Consider the following 14,476-nt stretch of genomic DNA (forward strand, 5'->3'; position numbering starts at 1 on the left):
TTGCATTGTTTATAAATTATTCTTATCCTATCTCCTTGAATAAAGTTTTGAAAGCGTCATGCATTCCTTGGGTGTCAAAAGTACTCCTGCGCCTTGTTCGTGCATTTTGCAGCAATTTGCAGGTACCCCCAAGCCACCTATTCAATATAATAACATGTTGAAATATCTTGATTATATATAATACTTGCTGCAATTATTATAAAAAAATACCTTTGCGGGAATTGGTATTGGAAAAGCTGAATATTTTAACCCGCACTTGACATTTTTTTGGGTACTATAAAACACTTTGTCATATTAAATTTCACTTTAAACACAATTAAATTATTAGAAACAATACGGGTTCACAAACTTAGGTTATGCTTAGGTTATTCGTACAGCGATCAAATACTTGACAGCCACTTGCACGAACCGCGAACAATTTGTAGTTGAAATGAGTACACATGAGCCATCTGTTTTTAAAAATTGACACTACTCAAAACCAAAACAGTGCAACGCGCATTTGTTCGAAGATAACTCCCCATGAATTGCTCTTTGTCGTTTCTTGGGTCTTGTTCTTTGATTGGTTCTGTGCAAAAAGTTTTGTTTACAATTTGTGACGCAAAATTTTTGTTTTTGAAATCTATATCTTTTTCGTCGGTTTTATTCATTAAAAATGAACTGGGAATTTGTGATAGTAGTTCACGTACTGTAATAGTATCGTTGTCTGATGTTGTTGGTTTTGGATCTTGGGTTTGGGAATTTGTGGTTTGTTGGTTTTCGTCACTGTTTGACATACTGTGGGTATGTGCGTTTGATGCATTTTCTGCATGTGTGTGCGAATAACTGCATGTTTGTCTGTGTTCGTTGGAAGGGGTAATACAAGTTTTTGACATATTAAAATGATTTCGATTTGTATTAAAATTTCTTCTATTTGGGTTTTTACATTCAAAAATTAAATGACCTGGTTTTTTACAATAATTGCAAAATTTTTGGTTATTATTTGAATTAGCATTATTCTTTTTATTTAAGAAACATTGTGGAGCAATATGACCACGTTTTTTACAAATGTAACATGTTATTTTATTTTTCTGATTATTTCTGATATTTGATGAATTTTGACAAGCTTCTTTTTGCAAAGCGAAGTCAATAGAATCTTTGATATCAAAAAATCGACAACATTTTACTAAAGTTTTTATTGGTTTTCTTAAGCCATTTTCAAAAACTTTTATGCCTACTTGGAATGTAATTTGTGTTGTTGTTGCATAGTCATGTCCTATTCTAATTGTATTTGAATAATAAATTTGTCGCAAAATTTCTTCTATTCTGTCTCCAAAACTTTTTACTGTTTCGTTATATTTTCGTTTTAAATTATTTAATTCAATCAATAAACTAGAAATGTGTCGTTTTACAACATATTCTTTAGCTAAATAACATTTTAAATCATCCCACGTTTCAAAATTAATAAATTGGATTTTTGCGAAAATTTGTGGGTCTAATTTCAATTTTATGACTGTAAGCAATTTTTCCGGTTCTGATGGATTCAAATCCACCGACAAAGCATCACAAGCTGTAATGAATGAAGGAAGATTTGAAGGTTCCCCATTGAAATTCGGGATTAAAGCGATAGCAGTTTGAATACTTAATTTATCTTCGCGCGACATATCGACTGGTTCATTCATTTTTGAAAAGATATGTAGAACTATTAAAACAGAAGCGCCAAAATTTACAAAAATATATTAAAAATTAGCTTACTGACATTGAGTTGTAATCCTTTTTTAATTGAATATCCTTTTGGTTCACTCGAATTCACAATCAGTTGAACTTTTGTAACACTTGAACAATGATTTGTATCACTTTTTCATAACTCTTTTATTTTATTTTTCACCTTTGATTTTTCACCTTTGATTTTTCACTTGTAAATATAACACTTGAACTTCTCGATTCTTGTTTCTTGATTTGTATTATCTTCTTTCTCTTTTCTTGCTTCTTGATTCTTGATTTGATTTTCTTGTTTCTTCTTGTTACGATTCTTAGAAATTCTTCTTTATAGATTCTTGATTATATCTCTTTATACTTTGATTAAATTCTTGATTTCTTGATTCTTGTAGTACTTGATTTCTTTCGATTCTTGTTTCTTGGAGTCTTCACTTTGTAGTTTCACTGATATTTCCACTTTCGGTAAAGCTTCTCACCGTTTTTTGAATCTAATTATTGCTATAATTCAGCGTATTTTTCCAAATATCCGTTTTCCAAGTATGCGATAATTCTATGTTCAAAACATGTTATGGTAAATACCTTAGCATTTTTTATAAAAAAAAAATTCGCAGAATCCCACACTGCCACTAAATGATGTTGTGCAATCCCACCGCTGCCACCAAATAATGTTGTGCACCCTTGAACTAACAACAATTATGTTAAGATCCCAACACTGCGTCACGCCAACGATGTCAACATTTATAATTAGGTTCTTCTGCTGCTAACGCTTTAATCACTGTGGAAATATTTAATTAAACATTTGAAGACGTTTATTAACTTTATTTACTTCATTATTCGGTTACACATACAGAAGACAGTATATTGAATGACTTGTAACGCATAACATATAATGCTAATTTAGGTTTCCATATTTTAAATTTTAAATTATAACACACTGATGATGAGACAAACTTAGTCTCGAAACGTTTGTGAAAATTATTATTTAATAAATTAGTGCAAAAAAGTGTTGTTTGTTCATATTTCCAAATATATATATATATATATATATATATATATATATATATATATGACATGTACAGCCATAAGTTAATTAAAATTAAACCCATAATTTTTTTAGTAACTGATCTAGATAATGGACACAATTCCGAAGAAGGGGTATCTGAAATTGATTCTAACCCTGGATCTGTTATAGGACAAGATGATGACCAGGCACAATCGCCAAAAACAAATAAATTGCACCGAAACCGTACTTTCTACACAAACGAACAGATCAAGATTTTAGAAGAGGGTACATTTCAACTAATCTAGATATATTATGCCTAATTTTTCAACTAATCTAGATATATTATGCTTAATTTTTTATCAATTTGTATTTATTTTTTAATTCGTATGCAAAATTTTATATTGTTTAAATTTATTATTGCAATTTAGAGTTTGAAAAAAATCATTACCCGGACGTCCTCGCAAGAGAACGATTGGCGGCTAAAATTATTTTACCGGAAATACGAATTCAGGTAATTTTTAAAATTTATTTACAAAACTCATTTCAATTGTTGTAAATAAAATAAGACTAAGAGTGTTATAAATTATTCAGTATTCAATATATTATTTTTAGGTGTGGTTTACCAATCGTCGAGCAAAATGGCGTCGCGAAGAGAAACATCGCAACCAGCGTAGAGCTGGAACAGCGGGTAAGGCGATTTAAGCGCAGTCGGCAACGGCAAAAGCGTCGCAAATCAACCTGCTGTACGACGCCATTGCCTGTGAGTTCTCCGCCACGCCTCAATTTCCACGTTTCCAACACCATGTATCCGTCAATTCCGCTTACTGATATCTACAGGTACCATATTATATTCTGTAGAAGAAATTTTAATAGAGTGCGGAGGGGGCACTAAAGTTCAATTTGACTCTCAGTAATCATACTGTCTAAAACAAACTAACTACATTACAACAATTAACACGTATCAAATAAATATTCATCGAACTATGATCAGTAAAATTTCCAATGAATTTCTAATTATAGTAATAATATAATTATAGTAATATGTATTTAGCTATTTTCTTAAAACTTGTCACCAGTCCTTTTTTACAGTATAAGCTGAGTAAAAAGGGGCAGCCACCAGTCAAACAAATACAAAGTCTTATTCTACATTTTAAAAGGGTTTTACAAAATAATACCTAAATTATTCAATCAATGTATTATATAATTTTGATGTGGTATTTTATGAAAAATATTAGTCAAAAGAAATGGAATATCTATTAATTTAATTTATCTTTTGTAAAATTGTTTTTTTTTTAATTTAACTTCTTCTTTATTTTCTATTTTCTTATATAACCTAGATCTGGTATTTTATGAAAACTAGCCGACCCGACAGACTTCGTCCTGTCAAAAAAATTTGTAATGTGGCGGTGTTTTGTTCTTACCTTTTTTCTATTTTTGCAAAAAATTATCCTGAACAGAACCGTCACCCTGGTAATAATTCGATGGGAATTAAAAATAATTAAATAAAACACTATAAGCATTTAAAAGAAAGTAATTTTAATCATGTAAATCATAATTCAAAAATCAGTTCAATTTTTATTGTAGTGCTTTGTGATAAACGATGTTTTTTATTTGATTACCTGGCGCATAGACAAACAAATCTGATGGTATTCCAATATGGGAACAGACAACATACAACTTTAAGACACAAACCTTAATGATACCATAAACGCACTGGAAACTGTAGTCGTTTAGTCTCAAATGGCACATCAGTCGGAATCATTGGGATGCAGGGTGCGAGAACATCTTCTGCTTTATACTATCCTTTTAATATATTATATATATTTTATATATTATATATATATATATATATATAATTTCCATCACGTTGTTTGGTAGTTTTTTTATCGCTAACCTTGTGCCGTTGCAAATGCGCGGTTGGTCGATATTTCGCAACATTATAATTGCCGATTCAACCTTTAATTGAAGATTGTGAGGATCGTCTTGGTTAGTTGCCGTATCACCTGATTTGCCTGTAATTTTTGTTTTGTTCTTGAATTTTGAAATTTAATTCATTTACATCAATGTTTTTGGCTGCCAATATAGCTCGTTAATTAATAGAAAGATATTTCTATGGTTATATAAATATATTAAAAATTAGATTATCAAAAACTACACAAAATGTCCTGACATAGATCATTGTTTTTTTTACAATTTTCGTTGTCTACTCGATTAAAAAAGAAAAGGGCTGTTTTTAGGGTTTTCCCGGCAATTATTCGATTTTTTTCTCGCCGTAAGAACGATCCTTGGACATGAACGAACATTTTAAAAGAAGATTTGGCCAAATTGGTCCAGGCGTTGTTGAGTTATGCGCTTACCAACACATTTTGCGATCCATTTTTATATATAAGATATATACATATTATATATTATTCACAGGGCCGGTCCTGCCTTGCATGCGATGCATGCAAAAAATGCGGGCGCACGCCTTAGGGGGCGCCAAAATGAGATTTGGAAATGAAATTTATGATATATTATTCACATTTTTTTAAATATAAAATCTAGAATACTTAATAGGTTATAATAAACAATCTAATTTCTATGAATATGGAGACACAAAAAGCATGTTCAGTTTGCACTGTGATATCAGTAGAAACAATTCATTACTCTGCAAATTAGTAAATTATTGTTCTGCTTGTTATTTTTCTTTGTTTGAAGTTAATGTGGAATCTAAAAAGAAATTATCTAGTGTTCAATCCCATAAGCGCAAACCTACGATAGTTTAAATTATTGGGCATTATTGGCGAAAAATTGCGAGCTGAATTAGTTTGAACGGAACTTGTTAAAAAATAGATACAAATTATAATAGACAAAAATGGAAAATGGAAAGTCCGAGATTAAGACCGAGAAACTGAATAGTAACTTTTGTTTTTGTTGAAAATGTTTCGCATCTGATAAACTTTGAACGTTGAAGACATGCTTGGTTAGGTTTATGGGAATGGAGCAAATATGAAAAATGTAAGCAAAATGTACTTAGAAACAAAAATCGTGAGCTTTTTTTATACCTAGTTGTGTCCATACTAAATTTAATTATTAACTAAGCAGAAATAATACAGATACAAATGTAATTGTGCTTTGTTTTCAATATAAGTAGTTCAGGAAATATGTAATTTCTTTGCATCTTTTAAAATACGTTAAAATTTTAACTTTAAAACAACAATCTGATGTTCTGAATCAGATGGGAAAGTAAATATGAATACAATTCGGTCCTTACAATACACAATATCAATAAAAAGAAGTTTACGATACAATTTTGGATATTGTAAATAATGAAAAAAAAATAAAGTAAAATTTAAAAATCCAACATGAAAAACGAGTGTTATGTTTAAAAATGAAATAAGTGAAATGTTTCAAAACCCAAATACTAATATTACACATATGTTAGAAATACTTGAAAATGTAAAATATTTGATTATGGTCAACCCGCAAATCACTTCGATTTTCTAAATAAAATTAAAATCAATGTATTTTATACGCTTTTAGATTATATCTAATTTTTTGTGTACTAAATCCAGAATGATTAAAAATCAATTTAAAAATTTTACGTAAATACTTATATAATTTTAATGGTAAATGTTAAAACAGTTAAAATTGTTGGGTGGAGAACAAATCTTGCATGCGGGCGCTGAGGACCCCAGGACCGGCCCTGTATATATATATATATATATATCTTCTATATATATAAAAATAAGTCGGGTTTTCCTTCCTGACGAAATAACTCCAGAACGCACGAACCGATTTTGACAATTTTGCATTCGTTGGAAAGGTCTCGGGCTCCGCAAGGTTTATAACTAAGAAAATTAGTTGTGCATGGCATCGTGCCTTAATGCAAGCTGCTGAAACTTTACGCACCGTAATTAAAAATTCGAGTAATAAAAATAATCAATAACTGTTTTAAATAATTTCAAATAGATTATCTTCTATATATATAAAAATAAGTCGGGTTTTCCTTTCTGACGAAATAACTCGAGAACGCACGAACCGATTTCGACAATTTTGCATTCGTTGGAAAGGTCTCGGGTTCCGCAAGGTTTATAGCTAAGAAAATTAGTTGTGCATAGCATCGTGCCCTGATGCAAATTGCTGGAACTTCATGCACCGTAATTATAAATCCGAGTAATAAAAATAATCAATAACTGTTTTAAATAATTTCAAATACATTATCTTCTATATATATATAAAAATAAGTCGGGTTTTTCTTCCTCACGAAATAACTCCAGAACGCACGAACCGATTTCGACAATTTTGCATTCGTTGGAAAGGTCTCGGGTTCCGCAAGGTTTATAGCTAAGAAAATTAGTTGTGCATGGCATCGTGCCTTAATGCAAGCTGCTGGAACTTCACGCACCGTAATTAAAAATTCGAGTGATGACATTAGTGACAATTATTAGAATCATGCTTGGTTAAGTCAACGATCAATTTTTGCCGCAAAGAATAATGATGTACACGCACTGAATTTCACCATTCAATCAAAAATTGCTGGCGATTTGGTGACATACCAATGATTCTGACTGGTCTTCCGTTTGACTTCAAATGATTGCAATTTCCAGTTCGCCTTGGATTCGCCATAACAAGTCGCAAGGCCAATCGCTTAGTGTTTGCGGGATGAATTTCAAATAGATTATTTAGAAAATCATTGTTCTTCACATGGACAGCTATACGTTGCCTGTTCACGAGTTGGAAAACCATCCGCTTTGTTCGTGTTAACGTCAGACCAAAAAACAAAAAATGTGGTTTACCAAAGAGTACTTCATTGAAACGGATATTCTGCGGATTCACTTTCATTTACTTAGAGAAGTTCAACTAAAAAACACTTCATTTTTGTAATCTAAATAAATTCATTACTGTTGTATAATAAAATCAAATTTTTTCTTTTCAAATATAGAACAAACAAAAAATTTCTTCATATGTCTCACGAAACCATCTGGTGGCGAAACGGAGTTCGTCGGGTTTGCTAGTATATATATATATATATATATATATATATATATATATATATTTAACATATCAAATTTGATCACTTGTTGTCCGAATAGTCCTGGGTTAAAAAAATATTTATCCTGCACAAATTAATAATAGTATGACCAATTTTCTCTCTGATATATTTATGGAACTTTGTATTCCTCTGACACTTTGTTATATCGAACCTATATATTATGTGTAAGCGGCAAATTGTAAAAAATTTTACTGTATTTTACACATCACGCTGTGCATAAAAATTTGTTGGATTCTGATTGGTGGCCATCACAGCCGCTTTGCAGTCATTTGAAACTGTCAAAGTCATTTCGTTTTGGCGCCAAACCGGTGGCGCCTCTGCCGTGACGCTGGCGAATCACGTGACTACACAAAATAACTTCTTTTACACAATGGCTCTCAATGAGTGTACATCGAAGATGGAAAGTGGTTCGTGCTTTAATTATTTAATGCTGTATGTTATTTTAGTGTTTGTTTCGAGTTTTAACAGTGTTTTGTGTTTCATTATTTTGCGCTCGGGTTTAATTCGTGTGATTGTGTTTTCTTTATGTAGTTATTTTGTGCAACGCGTTTCACTTTTTACATGCACGTTGTTATAGTTACGTATTAATTGTGGCATTTCGTGCCAATTCAAGTGAAGCGACAAATTGTTTTGTCAACGATTTTCTCATTTTTTTTCAAAACTTATTGCCAGTGGTTTTTTTTTCAAAATTTTACAATATTTTGTTTTCAAAGTTTTTTGTCAATGATTTATTTCAAGATATTTTTTGTCAATGATTTTTTTCAAAGTGTTTTGTCAATGATTTTTCCTATAGTTTTTTGTCAATGATTTTTCTCAATTTTTTTCGTCAATGATTTTACTCATAATTTTTTGTCAATGATTTTTTTTTAAAGAATCTTTTTTTGTCAATGATTTTCCAATTTTTTTGTCAATGATTTTATTTCAAAGTTTATTGTCAATGATTTTTCTCGAAGTTTTTTGTCAAAAGATTTTTTTGTAAATGATTTTTTTTTTCAAAAAAAAATATTTTTGTCCATTATTTTTTAATTTTTTTGTCAAAAAACAAATAGTTTCGATATAAAAGAAACAAATTAGGAATTTTTCTATGGCAGATATAAACTGTAATAAGTTTGACAAATTCATAAGTCACAAAAATATTCAGAGACAACTAAATTTTATGGCTTCTGCATGACATGTTGTGTTCTGAAGTTTTTATAAAAAGCTGAAGTATACTTGCAGCGTTTATTTAAAATTATCAATATTATTATTATCATCAAAAGTAGAATAGATTAATTACTGATGACATTTTTTGGTCAATGATTTTTTCCAAATTTTTAACTTCCCGTAGTAATGTGTGTGTGCCTCATCGTGATGAGGGGGTCCAGTTGGGCTATAACCGTCCAATTGCCTAGAGCAGCCGCCGCCTATTATTCGCTTTTAAATAATCTTCTTTCACCACTTATAAAAGGTAATCCATATTGTTGTACATGGAAATACATTTTTTTTAAATGTAATTGAATTAATAATATATTGTATAGATTTATTATATATAGAATATATATACTTGTATATATAATATACACACACATATATATATATATATATATATATATACTGCATATATATATATATATATATACTGCAGCTTATTGCTGAAAGTTTACTACATATGCGACAGATGTCGCGTTCATAATTCATTCGTATGCATTTTTCAATAGTACATTCTCTCAAATATAGAATGCATGTGCCTTTGCGTGTAATAAAACTTCGGCCACCAATTTTTTTCCCCCAAAATTGTTTTCCCAAAATTTTTTTTCCCAACTTTTTTTTCAAAATTTTTTCCCAAAAAATCAAAGACTAGTTCATGTTTTTTTCCCAAATTTTTTTTCTCAATTTTTTTTTTTCGCCAAAATTTCATGTTTCATGTATGTATGTATGTGTGTGTGTGTGCAGTAGTAGTAATATAAATTTATTTAAAAAGAAGAATTAGAGTCTATTTACTTGTCTATAATTTCACGTGAGTCAAATTTTGTTTACATTTCTATGGTTTCCGTAACATTGTTTGTCCGACTACGACGCGGCGCTTACGCGTTTCAATATTTAATCTCTATGCAGCTAAAGCAGCGCGATTGCTTAGAAAAAAGTTCCATTCCACATGAACAAAAATTTTTTTTTCAAAAATTTTAAGATTCTCAAAAATCTAATTTCTTCAAAGTTTAAAAAAAAAATTTTTTTGAAAAAAAAATAATTTTTGGTACGGGAAGTTAAACAATGTTATCTATATATTTACAGCTTGGTGTCAAAACACCGTAATAGTTTCGGAGGTCTTCGGTTAAGCAATCGGTTCAACAGACCCGTAATCATCAAGCAAGCTAATAATATGTGTTAACGCCTCATTCCCCAACCCTGGTCTAATTATTATATTTTATTATCTCCATGCAGGATAGCGACAATAAACCCTCATTCCTTTTATTATTATGCATCATGTCGCAAAATCAGTAATCCATTTTTCCTAGAATTTTTATCACCTGCCCCTGACTACATCATACAATCATCCTTATATTTCCAAGAAATTCGCACTACCTGTATCCAGTTTAAATTCTCCGTATCATGCAATTTATCAACCAATACCTGATCGATTGATAAATGTAATAACCACTGATTGGTTCCAAAATTGTAATGGGGTGTCCTTAACTCCACAAAATGGGCCAATCAGAAAAATATATAAAATTATAAAATCTACATAATTTAGTATCAACCTAAATTTCATATAGCTAAGATCAGTCGTAAATGAACATTCAATAACAAATCATCTATAAGTCTTAATATTTCAAATACACAATAATCAAACAGTTATTCAACATCTTTTATTTTTATTCAAACGGTCTGATATAGCCAACAACTAAATATATCTGGTCCTTCGAAAAAGTGCGAGTGTTCAATAGAGTTCGGCAGCATCCAGATAGATCACGAACTTCTTAAACACTTTGAACCTATCTCAACAAATACTTTTTTGGCCATTTAAACCGAATGGTCAATTCGGTTTAATTTACTAAACATTTTTTGGTCCCCATCGAACCGGTGGGGACCAAAACCAGTGGAAGTGAAGGAAATAATCTAAATCTAAAACCTAAAACTAAACCTAAATCTAAAACCTAAAACTTATAGTGCACAGTGTAATTATTTAAATCTTTAACATAATACATTGCATCGCATAAACATTAATCTAAAATCAAATTTAATCAAACTAACATCAACATTAACAATAAATCTCAGTGTAAGTGCCTTGTGTGTTATCGTGAAACAACAAGAAGCATAATTATCAAGGACTGCAGCACATTATCAAGGAAACAACAGCTGAATCCAAATCAGCTCATGAGGAACTATTGCGGACACGAGACGCCGACAACATAAAGGTCAGACTAATTTTAAGCACTCCTTTTCATTATATCCTTATATCCATTATCAATACCTAACTTTTTTTTAATTATTGTAGTAGATCTGTGTTAATATGGATGCTTTAAAATCTTTAAAAACCAAAAAGAGAGTAATGAAATCTCGTTTAACTCGAATCGATAATTTTTGTAAAAAGTTAGGAGAAAATGCGTGTGAATTAGATATGCCAGAACCTGGAGTAATTTTAACGGAGTTAAAGCCATTGTTAGATATATTTCAAGAATTAATAATCGAAATAGCAAACATTATTGATGACGACGCGCAAACAGAATTATTAATAAATACTGAATTTTGTGATTTCAATAACACTTATAGTAAATGTATCTCTATCTTAGAAAGACATGTTAGAACATTCAAAACATTATCTAGTTCAAGTAATAGCATCGGTGACAATTCCAATCAAACAAACAATATTAAATTACCAGTAATTAATTTACCTCATTTTGACGGTACGTATCTGAATTGGCTACAATTCCATGATTCATTCTTTTCAATTATTCATAACGACCAAAATATTAGCAATTCCCAAAAATTCCATTATCTAAAATCCTGTCTAAAGGGCGAAGCAGGTAATATTATCGAATCACTACCTGCTACTGCGGACAATTACATCATTGCTTAGGAATTGCTAAAATCGCGGTATGAGAATAAAAAACTTATCGTAAATAATCATATCAAATCACTATTCAATTATCCGTCGATTCCATCTGAATCTGGCAAAAGTCTTCGCGATCTAATAGACACATTTAATAAGCATATAAGGTGTCTAAAAGCGTTAGAACAACCTACCCAATATTGGGATCCATTAATTAATTATTTACTTCTATCAAAAATTGATAACAAAACCCGTCAAGAATGGGAAATATCATTAAACAAAGGCTCTGAGCTTGTAACGTTTTCCGAGCTCATAACATTTTTAAATCAAAGATGTCAAGTTTTTGAATCAATTAATATTAACGAATCTAACAACAACAAACATAAAAACTTGACATATTTGAAAAATGAAACTAAATCATATGCGGCAACAAACAACATTAACTGTTTATTTTGCAATCGTAGCCATCATTCGCCATTTTATTGCGAAGAATTGAAAACATTATCTCCCGAAGTTAGGCTATCTAAAGTAAAAAAATTAAATTTATGCGTCAATTGCTTACGAAACAATCATACTACTCAAAACTGCTTTTCTTCAAATCGATGCAATATATGCAACGAAAATCATCACAGTTTATTACATATAGAAAACGAAAATTCATCAACGAATCCAACCCAAAATACTATACAAAATGTTTCATGTTATAGTGAAAATAATTCAAATCAAATACTTTTACCTACAGCTTTAATTAACGTTCTTGATTCTAATAACAAATGGAGAGTTTGCAGAGTTCTACTTGACTCTGGATCAACGTCTAATTTCATTACTAAAGAATTTGCCGATAAACTCGGATTAAACAAACAAAACGTAAACATGTTAGTCAGCGGTATTAACCAAAATTCTTCAAAAATAAAAGAAAGGGCAACTGTAACATTAAAATCACGCGTCTCGAATTTTTCATCAAAATTATCATGTTTGATTCTGGAAAACATAACCTCAAATATTCTAGCGGCATCATTCAAATCAAACAATTTTAAAATTCCTAAACACTTAAAGCTAGCAGATCCCGCATTTAACATAAGCGATAAGATAGATCTCTTAATAGGTTCTGAATTATTTTGGGAAATCTATTGCAATGGGAGCATAAATCTCGGCAACAATAAACCGATTCTTCATAATACAAGATTAGGTTGGGTTGCAGTAGGCAAAGTACCATTAAGCGAACCAGCATCTTTCACTATGTGTAATTATTCAACAAAATTAAAATTACCGGTGCAAAGATTTTCGGAAATTAAAACTCAACATATAACCAAAAACAAAAATCAATGCAAACACTCTATTTCTAATGCATTCAAATCAAACGACGCTCGATTTATCATAAAAAACTCGCTTAAAAATAATGATAATTTTAAAACTCGAGAATATTACTCAATACCTAGAAAGCGATATTATTGAAAACGTCTTTTATGCCGATGACTTATCAACTTAGCCATATGACTAAAAAATCAAATTCAAATAAACAAAATTCAATATCTAACCTAAATCAAACAAAATATGAAGAATATGAAATAAATTCATTTCTAACTATCAATCTATCTTTCTTTATCTATCAATCTATTCTTTTTAAACAATCAGAATCCTTGCCTTATTATCGGCGGTAAAACAATTAAAACATTAGCCAGGGCATTGAATTCAATATCTGATTGCTTTGAATTTAATACTAAAAATATAACTATAATTCAAAAAATCAATCTTAGCCGCAACAGCGCAAATATTCAATTCTATAATTCTAAAAGATCGCCGAAGCATTGTCTATAAAAGGTATAAGGTATATAATGTTGGTTTGCGTGTTTTGTCACCAAAGTTATCACGTTGAACTAGTATCTGATTTGACCGCGGAATGTTTTTTCTTTTAGCAGCTATGAAACAATTTACCGCATGCTCCAGTAAATGTCGCAAATTATTAGCACAGATTGAAACAATACTAAATTATGTCATTATATTTACATAGCTCCAATCCAAATAATTACAATCCTTCAAACCTCTATCATTCCCTAATTGACAAACCAACATCAATCCTAAATCCTTGCTTGCTTGAAATCTCTGACAATATGCTATCAACTTCACCAGAGAACAAGGCAACATCATCAGAAGCGGTTGTGCAAGAAAACGCACAAAAACGCATCAAAACTTATTGTAAGCTAAATTCGGTAGTATGGTACTACTCCTCGATTAAATTCTAAAACCACTACGACCGCGATTAGGCATTATCACAAATCTGCACCCTAAGGACGGCATCATCATTCGAGTGGTAAAAGCAAAATTAAACAAAGACATTGTAAAATCTAAAAACTAACTTTTGTGTGATTACATTGTGAAACAGTGAAAATGATCAATATTAAACATAAAAAACAATTTGTGTATTACCGAATAATCAAAAACTATCTGAAACATTAAATAATTATAGTGTGGTGAAGTGTCAATTATCAATAATCATGCGAAACATTTAGACATTTTAACGACTCTAGTGAAGTGTCAATACAATCATTTTGAACATTTGGACAATTTTAAAGACTCTAGTAAAGTGTCCGTGAATAATCTAACATTATATCCATTATCATTATCATTAATCAATCTATTATCAATATTATCATCACATGTCATGTGCTATCTATAAACTTTTAAAACATTAACATTATTATAAGCAATGGCA

Source organism: Ctenocephalides felis, unplaced genomic scaffold (assembly GCF_003426905.1).
Source record: "Ctenocephalides felis isolate EL2017-DRISC unplaced genomic scaffold, ASM342690v1 CF-g0.4_SCAFFOLD_01886, whole genome shotgun sequence".
NCBI classification, from domain to species: Eukaryota; Metazoa; Arthropoda; class Insecta; order Siphonaptera; family Pulicidae; genus Ctenocephalides; species Ctenocephalides felis.